The 18248-nt window shown below is 34.1% G+C and overlaps 1 protein-coding gene and 1 long non-coding RNA gene across 26 annotated transcripts in view; both read left to right on the top strand.

Moving 5' to 3' along the window:
- Positions 1–18248, top strand: part of LOC106878639 (thrombospondin type-1 domain-containing protein 7A) — a 1055067-nt gene that overhangs the window by 68365 nt on the left and 968454 nt on the right. For 3 of the 25 annotated variants that reach the window (XR_016244541.1, XM_089364010.1, XM_052974006.2), the window contains exon 1: positions 2494–2725. The exons of 20 other annotated variants lie outside the window; for them this stretch is intronic. The gene's annotated coding sequence lies outside the window, so the exon portion shown is untranslated. Of the gene's footprint in view, positions 1–2493; positions 2726–18248 lie in introns of those variants that run through there. 2 more of the 25 variants (XM_052974018.2, XM_052974010.2) reach the window with 2 other exon arrangements.
- On the top strand, positions 9923–14921 carry LOC149132253 (uncharacterized). The gene is made up of 2 exons (XR_016244536.1): positions 9923–14091; positions 14146–14921. It is a non-coding gene; the product is annotated as an uncharacterized LOC149132253 (long non-coding RNA).

The following is an 18248-nucleotide window of genomic DNA, read 5'->3' on the forward strand; positions in this document are numbered from 1 at the left end:
CAGTTAACAGCAAGAACAACATCAACAAACCAGCCTGTAGGTGGACATGCAGTTTACTAGAAATAACAGCTGCATTCTTTTCGACTCACGCACTGACGTCAGAAACTAACAAAAAGGACACGTAAGGTGACATAGTCCAGTGTATATTAAGAAAAAAATGGGATGATTACAGCTGGAATAATGTGTTTGGTAGTCTGGTTCAATAGCATCTCTAACTCCCACCACATTATACAACAACAACAACAACTGCGCTTTCCTTTGCGTGCCGTAATGTTTGCCTTGGATTCATTCGTTGATTTCGGCGGGGTGTTCATGGGATCGGCTGCATTTGATAAATAAACAATGGGTAGAATGGGAGGTGGGGCAGGGGTGAGATCTATATTCTTCGTTCTGTAAGAAATCCAGTATAATTATATTTTATTAATAAACATCTCCGAAATACGAAAAGCAGGAATTATCGTCATTGTTTGTAGCAGTAATTGTTGTTGTTGTTGTAAACATTTCTTACTGCATTTCCCCACCCCACCCCACCCCACCCCCACCCAACGCTTCTCTGTCCTCTGCCGGCGCCTGCGATAGAATTGGCGACAGCAACGTATTCCTTTGTTATTACCGTAAAAAAATATACAAAAGTGGCCAACATCGTAAAAGAGAAGTTAAATTCGCAATGAGCTGACTCGGCGAACCGGGTTCGTTTCTCAGCTGGATTTCTTTCACTTGGCTCATCTTCGAAAAGTAAATAAACGACATATTTACCATTTCTCATCCGCTTCTACAGAAATATTTTATTTCTTTTTTTTTTTTTTACAAATGTCAAAGCAATCCAACAACCTCTGCTTTGATTGGTACACTAACGATGCTCTCAGCGCTACGTCTATCTTACTAATAACCAACATTGGCGTCTGCTACTACTGCATCTGCAACAGAACAACCAGCGAGACACTGTGTGGTCGATATACATTGCTAGAAATGCCAACCAAATACCTTCAAATCAAACGATATCGCTTTCAAAACAAGGGAAGACTACACATGAGAGATTGTAATGCTAAATAAATAAACCTGCAGGATGGTCATAGCTAGAAGGCCTTTTGTCATAGGTCTGTTAGACGCTGGCTGACCTGGGGCTAAACGACGACAAAAATAATAAATTCTACTACGGAAGCTCACAGTGATCGGTCTGCTTGTTAGAAATAGCAGACGATTTCCCTCGAATCACACCCAACTGTCTTAGAAAAAGGAAAGAAAGGACATACTGGAGGATGTAGTCTAGTCTAAGATATACGGAAAGTTGGGGTGGCCACAGTTTGAATGTCTTTGATTCAAGCACTGCAGGACGAAGATTGACCTGCGGTTGAACTACTACTACTACTACTACTACTACTACTACTACTATTCTTTTTACAACTGATTTAAGCATCAAAACAAAGATGTGGCTTCTAAAGAACAACCTTTATATGTGTATGTGTGTGAGTGTATACACACACACGTACACACATGCATACAAATGTGTGCATACACATGACATGTATTTGCAGAGAGATAGATAGATATACAAAGTGATTTGATCATACACAGACATGAAACAAGAGATGCACATTTTTTTTAATAGAAATCTGTCTGTCTGTTTGTGTGTGTGTGTGTATATATATGCATACACGCTCACGTACACATATATATATGGTCAATTCAAAGAACAAACAATTAAAACACACACACGTATATATATATATATATATATATATATATATATATACATATATATATATATACATTTATGCGTTTAACTGTGTATGAAGGTTTTATTATAATTTTTACAGATAGTTCCTATTCCTTCCCAAAATTTCACTTTTTCCATTTTGGTTTAATTTCCAACAGAATTCTTCTAGTTTTTTTTTTCCCTTCAATATCAAATCATCCATCTACACACGTGCTTACGCTAGGATATACGCAAATGTAAAAAAAAGTACTCAATACATTGAACTGAGCTTCTAAATTTTTACTAAGTTCATGATTAGCTTATGTCAGGAGTTTCTTTGGTCAACCCATCTCTCCCAGGTGCAGGAAACTAACGAGGGACTGAGATAGAGAGAGAGAGATAGAGAGATAGAGAGAGAGAGATAGAGAGAGAGAGAGAATTACCAACTTGACACAAACACATATATACATATACGTACATATCTTCATATAAACATCACATGCTCCTACACAAGTGTCTCACAAGCATACACCATGGGAAATTGTTTAACCCTTTCACTTCATCGCTCCCACTGTGGTACTAATGCTATAGAGGCACATCTTCCAGATTGACGCAGTCACGTTTTACAGTTGTCCAGTCACCCCTTTTTTTTTTTACCCCTCATCAGAAACTTACTGCTCCATTAAAATAGTAGGATTGTTTCCAAACTGAGTGAAATGAACTGTCCTACAGTTGAGAGTTAGACATCAGCTGCCTCAAAGAAGAGAGAGAGAGAGAGAAAGAGAGACAACTGGAGTGAGAGAGAGAGTATATGTATGAGAAAGAGAGAGAGAGAGAGATAGAGAGAGCAGAATCGGCGTGTTGTAGTATCATATCGTACCTTGTGGACTAACCTGAATACGGGCAATACAGTATATATTATATACTTATTTAAAGTATATATACACACATATATATATGCATGTACAGACGTATATATATATGTAAGCCTCTAGGATAGTGTCAAATTGCACAAAGATTGAAATCTCGGTAGGTTGCAAGAACTTTGTATACATCTGTATGAGTTTGTGTGCATTCTGTAATTTTGCACGTGTCTGTGTGTGTGTGTGTGTATGCATGATATCAGTGCGGAAACTTTGTGTATAAGTCTATGTTTATGCAAGTGCACTCACACACAAACACATACATACATATATGAAAGTGTGTGTGTGTATATATGTATGTATATAAATATATGTGTTAATGCATATTTATCAGATCTTTTCATATTTTCTTTTTTCCAAAGCAGATACTGAAGACGGTTATATTTGTGTGTATATATGAATGCTTGCATGTATGTATATATGTTTACTTGTATGTATGTATACATGTATGTATGCATTTGTGTATGTACGTATGTTTGAACATATGATGTTGGTATGCCTGTATGTATGTATATATGTATACCGGTAGATAAGTATGTTTGTGTGTAAATATCTATGCATACATATGTACATGTGTATGCATTCATGTGTGCTTGCACTCACTCAGGCATATTCTTGTAAATTTCTGAATGTAACTGTATATAAAAAAATTGTGTATATATGTATACATATATATATATATGTGTGTGTGTAAATGTAGTACTTGCTTTTTCTCCATTAATCTGTCGATAATAATGTATAGCAACCTATTGCATTATGTACACCGTACTATAAAGGTCTTGAATTGTAGGTGAATATATAAAGTCAGATACATATATAGTGGTGCATATAGGACAGGCACACACATTATATATATATATATTTAATGTGTTTGTATATATATATATATATATATATATATATATATATATATATATATATATATATATGTGTGTGTGTGTGTGTGTGTGTGTGTGTGTGTGTGTGTATGTATATATAAATAAATATGTATGTATAAATATATATATTTATATATATATATATATATAATGTGTATGTATATATATGTGTGTATGTATATATATGTATGTATAAATATATATATATATATATATATATATATATATATGCACATACCTAAGTCTGTATATAACCTGCATATATTCTGTATGCCTAAAAATATTGATTTGTTATAAAGTAATCACATAACTTTTTTTTATATAATTTTCTGAAACAAGGAAATATAAAAAAAAAAACAGAAAAAAAAACCCATTCGATATGCCCCTCCCCTCCACTCCCACCAATTTATTCCACATTATTGATTATTTCTACTTCTTTGATTAATCAAAACATTCCATTTTATTGTGTAACTTATTTAGCATTTCTACTTCAATATTCTTTTTTGTCTTTTCCGATGAAGAATTTAAGAAATTAACTCATAATGATTATCTAATTAAAGAAAAAGGAAACCAAAAGATTAATAGAAATAGAATAAAGCAAGTTTTTCTTTCCTTGGTTACTGAGTCATTTTTCTTTAAAAAAAAAAAAAAGGCTATTTATTGTTTTATGTAATTATTACTTGCTGCTATTAATAACAAATTTCTTTCACCTTCAAAAGGTCTTTTTCTTAGAAAAATATTAATAGCAATAGTAAACACCACTACACCCATAATAGCACGGATTTTCATGCTGATGTTGTTATCATTGTCACATTTGTGGTGTGGCCGCTTAATTTTATGACTTTCTGCACAAAATACTATTACATGCAGGCACTACCATCACCACTTATTCATCATCGTTATCATCATCGTCATCACCATTATCCTCAGTATTATTGTTGTCGTCATCATCTTCGTTACGATCATTATCACTAGCATCATCATCATCATTGTGATTATTGTCATTATGAACATCGTTATCATCTTCATCGTCATTGTCATCATCTTTGTCATCGCTTTTCTTTTTTTGCATTGTCTAACTTTATTGTCCCATCCAGTACTTAATACAATACGTGATTGATCTAGTTTGTCGCTGTTAACCATTAACCTAACAATATCTTCAGGAAGATATTCACAAGAGAGGAAAAAAGAAGAAAATGCATCCACCCATCCACAACTTGGATGAGGTAAAGATTTGTTTTGTACATGTGTTCAATTGTGAAAGAAAATACAGCAGCTGTGTTTGTAGTAGTAGTAGTAGTAGTAATAATAATAATAATAATAACAGTGAAGATATTCATACAAACATGCATGTACACATGTAGCTTGATATTAAAAATTAATGTTCGGTAGTGATGTAACTGCAGTGAAAACACACGGTGTTTGACTAAAGTGAAGAGAAATTAAAAGCTGGAGGTAACATACTGATAGTTTGAGATGGCAAAAGAGAAAGAATGTGACAATGAATGAATGAAGAAGAAGAAAGGAAGAGAGAGAATGAATGAATGCGATGAGATGTAAGAAAAAGAAGAAAAAATAAAAAGGGAGAAAAATGTGAAAGGATGGAGAGAATAAGAGAAGGGAGAGAGAGAGAATGGAAAGAAGGAATAAGAAATACTAAGAGGAGGAAGGGAGAAATGAATGGAAGAGAAGAAGACTTTGACTGGTTGCATGTGAGGAAATCTGGAAAATTGTCTTGAGGAGAGTGTAGCTGTACAGTCATTTGTTTGGCTCCGTTACGTGAGGCTTGCCGATGAATAAATACTGCAAGCAAATGTCTCCTCACAGCAATTGATTTACTTTATACAACAATCTGTTCACTCTAAAGTCAATGATTCTAGCTAAAAATACAACGCTGACATGTGCATTGCATGTAGTTATGGGTGTGGGTGTGTGTGTGTGTGTTTATCTATCTATCTATCTATCTATCTATCTATCTATGTGTATGTATGTGTGTCTGTGTATATATATATATATATGTATATGGACATTGTGTGTGTGTGTGTGTTTGACGGTAAATATACTCTTACTAAAAGTGAAAGCATTTCTTATTTACAACTAAAAGTTGGGATGCTGGCAAAAGTGAAAGTAAAGATATACATATTCAGTATCTTTATCATCCTGTTCATTTAACATCTGCTTTTCCATGGCTCCATGAGTTGGACAAAATTAGTTGGACTAAATTTTCTCTAGCTGGATGCCCTTCCTGTTGCTAACCCTCACTTGTTTCCAAGCAATATTTCTCATGGCCAAACAGGCTTTTATAGATGACTAGAAACAAACTGCATCACTTGTAGAATGGTAATGCTCATTTACAACCATCATGTGATGCCAAGACAATGGTATACACACACACACACACACAGCCTGGGACTATAGTCGAAGACACTTGACCAGGGTGCTATGCCACAAGACTGAACCCAAAACCACATGGTTGGAAAGCAAACCTCTTAACCACCCAGCCATGCCAGCACACACACACACACACAACGGAGGCCTTTTCTCTTCTAACCCCAGGTCAACCAGAGCATTATCAGTGGATTTGGTAGACAAAATCTGAAAGAAATTTGTTGTGTGTGTGTGTGCATGTGCTTGCCCCTCACTTTCTTGACATTGTGTGATAATTGTAAACAAACATCACCATCATACAGGCAGTGTTCCTTTGTTTCAAATATTCCTTGTAAGTGTCCTACAAAGGGAAATATTACATACTTGGAAACGGGTGAGGGCTGAGAGTAGGAAGGGCCTCCAACCATAGAAAATCTGGCATAGCAAATTCCATCTAGCCCAAGTAAACATGGAAAATTGCATGTTAAAACAATGATGATTCCAGTTTCTATCTCCTCGTCCATCCATCCATCCATCCAACCAACCAACCGTCTGTGCATATATCTTCCCATAGGTTATTAATCCATATCTGATCCTGGACATCAATGTTTGACCTTATGTAATGTACTGGACCATGTTCCATGAAGAGAAATAATTGATGCTGCCAGGCTGCAATAATGATGACACTTGTAACAATTCCTAAACATTGCTTTGATAATCTTTTAATTTATATCAGAATGTTTTAAAAGTGAGACAAGAGGTGGGGGTGGGGATGAAGTGGGTGGACTTAGAAAATGGAAGACAATGTAAAAGTGTGATGGTATTCTTGGAGCCAATAACTGCAATGGGTTTACTTCTCTGATAACCATTTCTACTTAAACCATTTATAGAGGTCAAGATTCATTGTTGTTTTATTGCTTTTCTTTGGAATGGATTCATGCTGTTTTATCAGTGGCATCATATTTACCCTGGATTCCAAAGTAATGTGCAAGATTGAATTTTTCTGCTTACTTTTCATTGCCAATTAAAAGTGAGAAGAAGCTTTTCAATAAAAGACATGCAGGCTTATCTTGAGATAAGATGATGTTTGTGGCAAACGAAATGATAAGCTGGTTTTATCAGTTCTTTGGATCAAAACCAAATAACTAGCTTACTATTTTAGCTGTGTTTGTTGTTTCATGCCAAAATCTTTCTTAGATGTCACAACAAAAACAGATCCAGGGAAGCCATCTGCAGGAATCTATAAAATGGTCTTCATAGTTTCTGTAGAAAGTTGAAAGATAAATATTTTGCCATTTCATGAAAATGTGAACAAAAACTACTGCAAAAGACACCCTGTTTGTGTTACTGGCTGTATATTTCTTTCATGGCTAGTTTGTAACACACACACACACATACACACTCTGTCGTATCAAGTGAGATAGCAGCATGAGGAAATGCTTACATGGATGGTTGTTTCACTGGGAGTTAGAATTGTTAACACATATAAAAGAAAAAACATAAGAAATAGTTTTTAAAATCTCCTCCCCCATAAATGAAGCAACATGTTGGGTGATGTAGGTTGAGGTAGTTTATGTCTGAAGAAAGATGGGACAGTCATGGCTGGTATACTTTCAATTGTAAGTTTATTTAGTCAGGGTTTATCTCTGATTAAACAACAATAAAAGTCTTTCTTGACACTGTACCATTGGTGTTCTCAACCATGGCTGAGCTGGGATTACACAACAACAATTCTTTAAATGCTACTCAAAATCTCATTTGTTATGCTCATATCTAATTATTATATTTTCATGTTAAGATAACAAGCTGGCTGAATTGCTAGCACTTCGTCCACCTTTATGTTCTGAGTTCATATTCTGCAGAGGTCAACTTTACTTTTCATTCTTTCAGGGTCGATAAATAAATACCAGTTGGACACTGGGGTCAATGTAATTGACTTAACCCCTGTACTAGTATTGTTGGCTTTGTGCCTAAATTTAGAAGCAATATTATGTTTTTACATTTATTTTAATAGCCTGTTTGTTATAACAAACATATTAAACTCATTTGTTACTTTTCTCATTAATTTTATTTCAAAAATAAATTTTTTATTGTTACAGTCATGTTTTAAGGTTAAAACTAGTGGATAAATTTGGTATTTCAATCTTTTGCTCAATTCTGAATTTTAATTTTTGCTGGTTTCTGCTTCTTAAAGAAATGTAGATATTATTAAAACAACAACTGTTATTTCATTGCAACAATTTGGTTGATTATAATTAGAAAATGTTGCCTTGAAATACATAAAGGTAAAAAATAATATATAGAAGAGGTTTTGTTAATACATGTGCTTGATAAAAATGATTTTGTTACTCTTGCTGTGCAGCTGTTCTTGGTCTAAAGAGAAATATAAATAAATTAGAACAAGTTTATTTCATCTTTGCTTTAAATATACCAATCTTAATAAATATAGAACTTTCAGTTTCAAAGAACTTTTGAAAGTAACATTATTCATAAAATTCTACACAGTTACTTTTCTACATCAAAACACTGTTTATGAAATATTGAAAGCAAAAACCATATTGTAAGTTATATGTAATTAATAAATTCCAAACAAGAAGTCATAGAAATATTTTAAAATCCACATCAGCTTTGCATCATTAAAGAAAAACTAAGATGAAGGAAATGATAGAAGTTAGTAAGCTACCTACTTTACTATATTTAACTTGTCAAATATACGAGCTCTCTTAATATTAATTTTCAGAGACTAATTACAGAAATTATTTTTTTGAAGGATTTTCAAAAGGAAAAAGAAATCTGATTCAGTTCGTTATGTATTTAATCAAAATTTATTTAGTAATAATATATGTTTTGATTAAAAACGATTTCATCATATGTGGTGTTTCAGAGTTCAAACCATACTGAACTTTGTCATTCATCCTCATGGAATTAATAGAGAGAAATCAGGTGCCAAGGTTTTCCTATTACAGAATGATCCCTAGGATAGAGCCTCTATAGGGTCACTCGACCTGCTAGAAATAGCAGCCAAGTATCCTCTGTGTATTACAGTGTGAACGTGGTAATTGGATAAACATTGTATGGATGTTGACTGGATACACAGACACAGGGTGTAGATGTTCAGTGGATATGATTACATTGTGAAATATTCAACTGATACATTAATGAATAATTTAAATTAGAAAATTATTTTTGCAAATTGTATCTTAAAAATACCAATATCTTGGACAATAATATCAAGAAATGGAACTTTAGAATGGCTGTTAATGTTGGTTAATTACAGAACATTTTTGATTTGACAAACTCCTGATCAAAGATTCTTCAGCAGTGATAATACCAAACCTTTGCTTTTTTTAATCTTTGGTGTATTTAGGACTAGATTATCCAGTACATTTTTATTTTTTAAGATGACAGGATATGAATGTAGAGGGATTTTGCTGCTATTTCATGTTGGGCGGGCCATCATATGGAGGCACCCTCATTTGCTTCATAAAAAACAGGTTATTTTATTGAGGAGATATTTGCTTTACAAGTAATCATATAGACTTTCTTAAAAGCTTATGCCAGACTAAACTGCAAAACAAAATTTGTAGCTGCTTTATACGTATGTATATATATATATATATATATATATATATATATATATATATATATATATATATATATATATATATATAGAGAGAGAGAGAGAGAGAGAGAGAGAGAGAGAGAGAGAGATATAGCTATAAGTATGAAACATATTTTTCACCCCAAATAATTTTGACTTTAATATATGTTTACTTAGATTTTTAGATTTCATGATAATAGCAAAAAGGAAATAAAAAAAAAAAACACCGGAAATTGAACTCACTACAGAAACATGGAAATTTTGTGAGAGACAGTTATGTCACCGGATTTAATATTAACTCTATTTCAGAGAAATTTTCTTTGAATGATAGACATTAATGACATTGGAACATTAACTAAAATATATTAGTTTACTACTAAATGCAGCCTAACATTAACAGGAGCTTAGTCTTTTCAGTTTCATTTCAATTAAAAGAACTGATCATGTAGGTACAGGTGTGGGGGTGTGGTAAGAAGTTTGCTTCTCCACCACACAGTCCTGAGTTCAGTCCCAATGCTTGGCACCTTGGGCAAGTGTCTTCTACTACAGCCTCAGGGTGACAAAAGCCTTGTGAGTGGATTTGGGAGAAGGAAACTGAAAGAAGCCAGTCGTATATGTGTATGTGTGTGTGTTGGTAGGTTTGCATCTCCATAACTTAGCACTTTGGTAAAAGGGATTGATAGAATAAGTACCAGGTAGAATAAGTACTGAAGGAAAAAAATACTGGAGTCAGTCTGTTCAATTAAAAATTTGAGATGGTGCCCCAGAACAGTTAAAAGACAAAAGATGGAAAAGCAAAAGTTACCAAAATTATTTGAGCAAACAACTTCAGAAGCATTTCCAGAGTTAATTAACCCTAATTTAGACAAACGTATTATGCTCTGCAGATTTGTGTGTAATGATTTATTGATAATGCTTAATTAAAGAAGCAGAAAAGATAATGTATACACGCGCGCGCACGCACACACACACACACACACACACACACACACACACACACACACACACACACAAATAATGGTTATATGTGGAAGATACACACGAGTAATAAGGCACTTTGGAAATATATTTTCTCAAATGCTATGGAGGCTTCCTGGATTTAGAAGATAGTTTCCGTTACCTGGGTAACTGGATTAGCAGTGACAGAGGATACTCTGAAAGTATAATTACCAAGAAGGGATTATAGAAAGTTCAGAGAGCCATTACCTCTGGTCTCTGTCACAGTGAAAGACAGAATGTATGATGCTTGTGTACGAACCACAATGTAACATGGTAATGAGACGTAGTCTCTGAATGCAAAGGAAAATACAAAGACTAGAGAAGAATGAAGCTAGTGTACAGCAGGGAATGTTCAATATCAGTTTGTCTGTACAACAAAGTGCTAAGGTATTGAGAGAAAAGCGAGACAGAAGAGGAGCCAGACATTGTGTGCGAGAAGAGTGTGCTAGTTTGGTCATGTATTGCCGATGGCTGAAGATAGCTACATAAAGTGATGGTCACTTAAAGTGGATGAAACGTATGAAAGAGGGAGATCCGGGAGGACATGGATGAAGTGGAAATGGCATATCCCATGATGCTGAGCCTCATGGAGGAAATGACATGATTTGCAGTGCTCAACGAGAGCAATTCATCAAGGTAAATAAGAGGGTCTAAAACATTTTGTCTACTCTTGTAATTGCTGGGTTCTGTCCCTTTACCCTGTCTCATCTAGTCTTCCCATCCACCCCCTTCCCTCAACCATCCCTGGCTTATGTTACATCCCCAAACTCTTTGCCCTATCATTTACAACCTCCCCACTCACTTCCACCCTCATTATCATCTCTTCCCCTTTACCTCCAATTATTCCCCCACCCCTTACCTGACATAATTCATCTCAACATCTCACATACCTGCTATCATTTCCCAGCATCCTCCTGTGTCTGTCACTGCACCCACCTTTTTGTACCTAGACATCTTCCTCCCTTCTGCTCCCACACCTTGCTCATCAATCCCCTACTTCCTGATCTATTATCCCTCAGCCACCTTTATTTCTCTCACCTTACCCCACCCCACCACACTGATATTTCCCATTAAGCCACACCTCTTCTCCTGTTCATTCCTCACTACATTCACCTCACCCCCCATCTCTAATGATATGCTACTCTACCCTCACACTCTTATAACCCTCATCCCCACTGTCTCTAGCATCTGGTCCTTGATGGGGGTGGTTTCCTCTGGCACCCCATGACTATTATCTTATCTTCTACCCAGCTACTCCCACCCACTCATACATCATGCAGGGTGGGGGACTAGCCACATATCTTCTCTATAGCTTTTGATGGATGTTAAACAATGATGGATGATGAGATATATACCCAATGATAGATGTATGGTTAAGTGGTCTACTTTATAATCATGAGGTTCCAGGTTCAATTTCAGTGCACACACAAGTGCCTTCTTTTATGACCTTGAGTTGACCCAATTCCTCATGAGTGAAATTTAGTAGAAAGAAACTGTGCAGAGGTCTGCTGCATATCTAATGTGTGTGTTTTCACATTGATGTTATTTGGGCTGTAGTGATGATGTTTATGGCTTTCATAAACAAAATGCCTTGCATCAGTTCAACATGCAAAGATGTGGAATAAAGTACCTTATCTGAACTCATGTTAGAACTGGTTTTAGGAAGGGCATCGAGTTGTAGAATACTGCTTCAAGAAGTCTCATCCAGCCCATGCCAGCATGGAATATAGTGGATTTAGAAGCCAGAATACTCCACTTCTTCTTGTCCTGAGTTTTGATCTTTGGTACAGTCCAAGTGTGTCCTGCCTTCTTGGAATTCTCCTCTTGTATCCTAGACCAGTTATAATTACACCACTTCTCTATTTTCCTGAGGGATTCCATATAAGATCCTGCCTGGTAATGTTTGTTACAGATTTCTGGAATGCATGTCCATTCCATTCTCTGTTGTCTTGGTATCACCCTGCACCACACACACACACACACACACACGAGTGTGTCTGTGCATGTATGTTGCAGTATAATGTAATTTGATACATTTTTTTTTTTTTGCATTTTCCCAAGAATATAAAAATTATCATTTTGCAAATAATAGGAAAGATTGATAAATTTTTTTGTTATTCTTGATGGAATTGTTCTGAAAATTATCTTCTGAAATATTACACAGTTCATTCTATCCCAGTGTGTACTGCAAAAAGAACAAATTTTTTCAACTACTTTCACATAGAGAAGGTTACTATAGTAACAAATAAGGACAAATCTTTTTCCAAAATATTTTTGGCATTATTAGATGTTGGCCTTAGTGAAAGGAATTGTGTGGTGGATCAGACTGAAAGAGCTGAAAACAGATAATTTCCTCTTTGGTCAGGCCCTCATCAGCTTTTTCAAGTTTCACTTGGAAATGAAGGTGAGGGTTAGAGAGGGAAGTGATGCCTCCCAGCAATTTTTATCAAGAGTTTGGTGAACAAGGCAAGAATGGTCTGAGTGAGCAGGCCTACTCTGAGCATGTACTTGGAGGTCGAAGGAAGATGTTGTGGAGAGGGCACTTGCCCTTGTGGTCATGGTGACCTTGTTTCTGTGGGGTCTCCACAACTAATCCTAAGAAGTCTCTCACTTTCCAGGAATTTTTTGTTGCTAGAATTCATATTATCGTTTTTACTGTTTGGATGCTTTTGTTTATGTAACCCCACATTGTAGTCTTCTGTATCATCCCTAATGTGTTTTTTTTCTGAACACTTAGTGGTAAATAAAGGAAGCGCTATTAATCAATGGTTTTTAATATATTAATGGTAAATTAGTTTTCTGATCGTTATTCTTTTTCTCTTGTATATTAATTTCATTGATTATTTATCAAGGCAGAGGAATCATTATTGGATCCAATCTTATGCTTGATTCAAACTAAGATCAAATATTTCTGGAGCTTAATTTCATGATAATCCTATCAAATATTACTAATTAACTAATTACAAGAAAATATGGGAATAAAATGTAAGACTACCTAATTTTGCTGCCTTATGATTAACTAATTTTCTGCCTTCATATATATTCTGCCCCTTTAATTGATAAATATTTGTTGAAATTCAAATATGAAGCTTGCGTATCATAAAACACATTTTTCCCGTCTCAAAAATTAATTTTAAATATTTCTCAGGATTTATTTCTTCATTTTATTTCTGAGTTTTATCCTTATTTTTTCTCTTCTATCTTTTGCTTGTTTGTCATTAGATTGTGGCCATGCTAGAGCACCATCTTGAAGAATTTTACTCAAATGAATTGACCCAAGTATCTATTTTTTTGTTTTTTAAAGCTTGGATTTTACTCTATCAATCTCTTATGCTGAACTACTAAGTCATGGGGATGTAAATACACCAACACCGGTTATCAAGCAGTGGTGAGGACAAACACACACACACACCATGAGCTTCTTTCAGTTTCCATCTACCAAATCCATTTGCTAGGCTTTGGTCGGCCTGAGGCTACAGCAGAAGATACTTGCCCAAGGTGCCATGCAGTGTAAATGAATCTAGATTAATGTGGTTGGGAAGAAACATCTTATCTGACAGCCATGCCTGTACCTATTTTATTTATTTTTTTTTAAACGAAGTTCTATTCATTGTTGTATGTGTATGTGTGTATATAGATAGATAGATAGATAGATAGATATATATATAAATAGATAGATAGATAGATAGATAGATAGATAGATAGATAGAGATATATATAAATGGATAGATAGATAAATAGATAGATAGATAGATAACATATAGATAGATTCCTATATTCCTCCAGCTACTGCAGTGGTATTTCTTGCATTGGCCCTTGTCCAGCTTCATTTCAGCTCGATAACAATTAGAGAACAAAGTCTGTAGTTATCAATATATTTATGATTATTATTAACATTGTTTTTAACATGGAATAATGCTGCTGGCAGATAGCAAGAAAGAAAATGGCAAAGTAAACACCGTCCTTTCTTCAGAGAAAGACATATTTTGTTGCCAAAATGGACCAATCGAATGACAATAGACTATCTACAGAATTTTGCCCTGGGTATTCCTGTAACGATGCCATATTATGAAGGTTTGTTTAATGTTATTGTTTTGGATCAGTATCACTATGCATCAAGAAATTCCTGAGGCTATGTGTAGAAGTAAAACTACAGTACAGATAAATTATCATTTGGCTTACATTTAATGTAAATAGCAGAGCAAAATTTAGATAATGCTCTAAAACAATATACTGTATTTTTTGGTTTTGTTTCGTTTTTTTCTCTTTTGCTTTTGTTCATATTATAACAGTTGAGAGCTAAAATATTTTAAATTCTTTGTTTATTTCTGTGTATGTTTATTTATACACAACATTGTTAAAGTAAAATGGTTAAGTGCTACCCTGGATAATGCGCTGTTACATAATCTTACAAGACTAATACGAAGTAAATGTTACAAAGGGAAAAAGAAAAAAAATGTAAGAAAAAGTAAAATAGTTACAAAAAAGTTACTGAGAGATATCAGGAGTAACTAAACCATCATGAATTTTCCAATGATAACCATCATCATCATCATGTCCATTTGTCAGTGCTGGTATGGGTTGGATGTTACCTCTCCAGCACAGCATCTCCCCCACTTGTTGTTCATAAACATCTCCATCTTCTTCTTCCAGTTACTTTACTTTCTCATGTCCCTTTGTTGTTTTTTTTTGTAGGTTTTTTTATTCATTTTTACCAAATTGTTGTCTTCTGTTACTCTCACCTCTTCGTACTAGCCCAGTCCTCCCTTCTCTCAGCTTTGGCTTGCTTTGTCATACGTGCACTTTAACACTTTCGATACCAACCTATCTGAGACTGGCTTTGGTTCTCCGATTGAAATTTCCTGTTTTACAATTATCTAAATTAAAGCCTTCCATTAAAATCTCAAATCAGTTTATGTGGCAAACACCAGCTTAATAATAATGATAGTTATTTTACTAAATTCTTCATTATTTTGAAAATTAATTGAAAAAGCGGCAGTGTATTCAACAGATATATGGTAACCAAAGAAATAAGGTTACATAACCAGCGGAGCATAAATAAATGGCTTTATCACACTCACACAAGACATAAATATGTCGTTTCTTTTTTTCTATCTTACAGCAGTAATTAACAGTTACAATAAGAGTTGTTATTAACCTAATGAGGGTTCATAATTATACTCATTATTGTAATGATGATGCTTGTAATTATAATTGTCATGTAATTTATTCATAATTCATTCATGGTAAGCAGGGTCATCAGAGATAATAATGTTTCCACTGTTTTAATTACATTAAAAGATTAAACCTCATAATGAGGTATTATTGGTTACAGTGTAATGACTTTTGGAAAAGATAAAAATCACAATCTTCCTTTTTGTTTTCTCAAGAATTCTCTTCCCGCTGTCAGTGGTAGAAAGTTATAGTGCCAAAATGTCATTTTAATTTCAACTATCAACTAAAATTTACAGGAATGTTTTAAAATCTTAAAATTTTTTAAATTTTTTTTATTGCTTAGTCAAAAGAGAAATCCACGACCATTTTTCTGGGACTTCAAGGCTGGTGGTGGGAGGGAAAAAGGCAGAAAGTTATTTTCAAACTGGAGACCTAATTCTCCACCTCTAACCTGGATGTTTGCAACAGATTGGACTCAGCTAAACTGAGCAACAGATTAAATGCAGCAACAGGATTCGATTCCTTCACCCAGTTTACATCAATGAAATTTCCCTCAAAAGGCTTCGGGCAATTCTCAATCTATTACAGAAGACATTTTGTTAAGATGTCGTACTGTGAAATTGAACCCAGAAACCGTAAAAAGATGCATCTGTACTGTATGTAAGATAAATAAAAACACTTAGTAAGAGCAGAATCAGACTTGAAGTTTAATATTGCTTCTTAACTAATGGAAAAATGTGATATAAACTTTGCAGTCTTGATAATTTTCTCCTCTAGCTTGCTCAGTCTCCTTGAAATTATAGTCATCAGAAAGAGATTTTCTGTAGCAGAAAATATGAAAAAGCTTATTAACTGCAAATCAGACGCTACCTCCAAAATTCTATAAAAGAAATTGATATTATTACATAAGATAATAACAAATAATAAAAGTTACGTTATGATTCATATAAATTGAAAACATCATAAAGAATCCTCCTCTTATTAAAACATCTTTGGAGCTGAAGAGCTTCAGGAAGATTTCTTGAGAAAATAAGCAAGGCATAACTAAATGAATGCAAGTTAATAAATTGATATTAAGAGAAACAAAAACAAAAAAAATACATGAATGATATTTAATTGCATATGAAATGGTTTCCAAATTGATAAGTTAACAAAAAGATCACTTCTATATCTCTTCTATGAAAGCATATCAACACTAGAGACATCCTCTCTAACTAGAAATAAATATATATTGTAAACTTTTCTTCAGCTGAAACTCATTTTCATTGTATTTATGAAGTTTAGAAATTAAATTTTTCATTTCCACAAAATTATACTTCAAATGCTATAAGATTCTGCATTAGAATAGAGAGAAAAATGCTTTATAATCGAGATTATTAAACTGATCCTTGAGCTCTCATAATGTTTTTTATAACTTCCACAAATTCATTATAAAGCTTAAAATATATTATCAGATATTTAATTAAAAATACAAACAACTGCCGTCAGCAAACAGAGCAAAAACATTCTGTGAACAACAATCTATACATAATCTCTGCAAATAATTAGCACTCTCTCTCTCTCTCTAACATGCACCCCACCATGTGTATAAGTGTGTGTGTGTATATATGTATCATATATGTGTAGCATATGTGTGTGAGTATTTGAGTGCATGTGAGTGTGTGTTTATGGAAAAAAGTATATTCCCACTCAGGAAAGAGTATATATGTATATATATATATATATATATATATATATATACACATACCTACCTGCATACATGCATTCACATACACACAAACATGTCTGTGTATATATGTGTGTGTGGGTGTGTGCTTGTCCATTTATCACTGCTTGACAACTGGTGTTGGTGTGTTTATGTTCCCATAACTTTGCAGTTCTGCAAACAAGACTGATAAGATAATTACTAGGCTTAAACAAAATTAGTCCTGAGGTCAATTTGTTTGACTAAAACCCTTCAAGGTGGTGCTCCAGCATGACAACAGTGTCAAATACCTGAAACAAGTAAAAGAATAAAAGAATTAAATAGATCAATGATGAAACTATTGTATTATTAATAAGGTAGGGAGCTGCCAAAATGGTTCCGGTCTCAGACAGAAGTTCTTAGAGACATTTCATCTGGTTTTGCATTCCGAGTTCCAAATCTGCTGAGGTCGACTTTGCCCTTCATCCTTTCAGGATCAGTAAAAGAAGTACCAGTTATGTACTGGGGTCAATGTAATTGACTACACCTTTCTTCCAAAATTTCAAACCTTGTGCCTTTAGTAAAAAAAAAAAAAAAAAAAAAAGAAATTATTGATAGGTAATCAGTTCTTGATTCCTAAATTGCTATTTTACACGAGGTGCTTCTTTGCAGTCCAGGGAAAGTCAATGTTATTTATTCTACATGTCTCAGTTTACATAGCCATAAAAAAAAATACAAAGTAATTCTGAACAATGCAACTGCCCCCGCCTTCAATAAGCATCTTTTTTCAAGTAAAGTTGTTGTTTTTTTTCTCCCTCATCTGTTTAACATCATGGAAACCAGAGAGATTGTATAATGTTTTTATAACTAGGAACCAGCTGACTTAGAATAATGCCTTTATATCAAAATATTATATATTGCTTTT

This window comes from Octopus bimaculoides, chromosome 16 (assembly GCF_046866305.1).
Source record: "Octopus bimaculoides isolate indiv1 chromosome 16, ASM4686630v1, whole genome shotgun sequence".
In the NCBI taxonomy this organism is placed as follows: domain Eukaryota; kingdom Metazoa; phylum Mollusca; class Cephalopoda; order Octopoda; family Octopodidae; genus Octopus; species Octopus bimaculoides.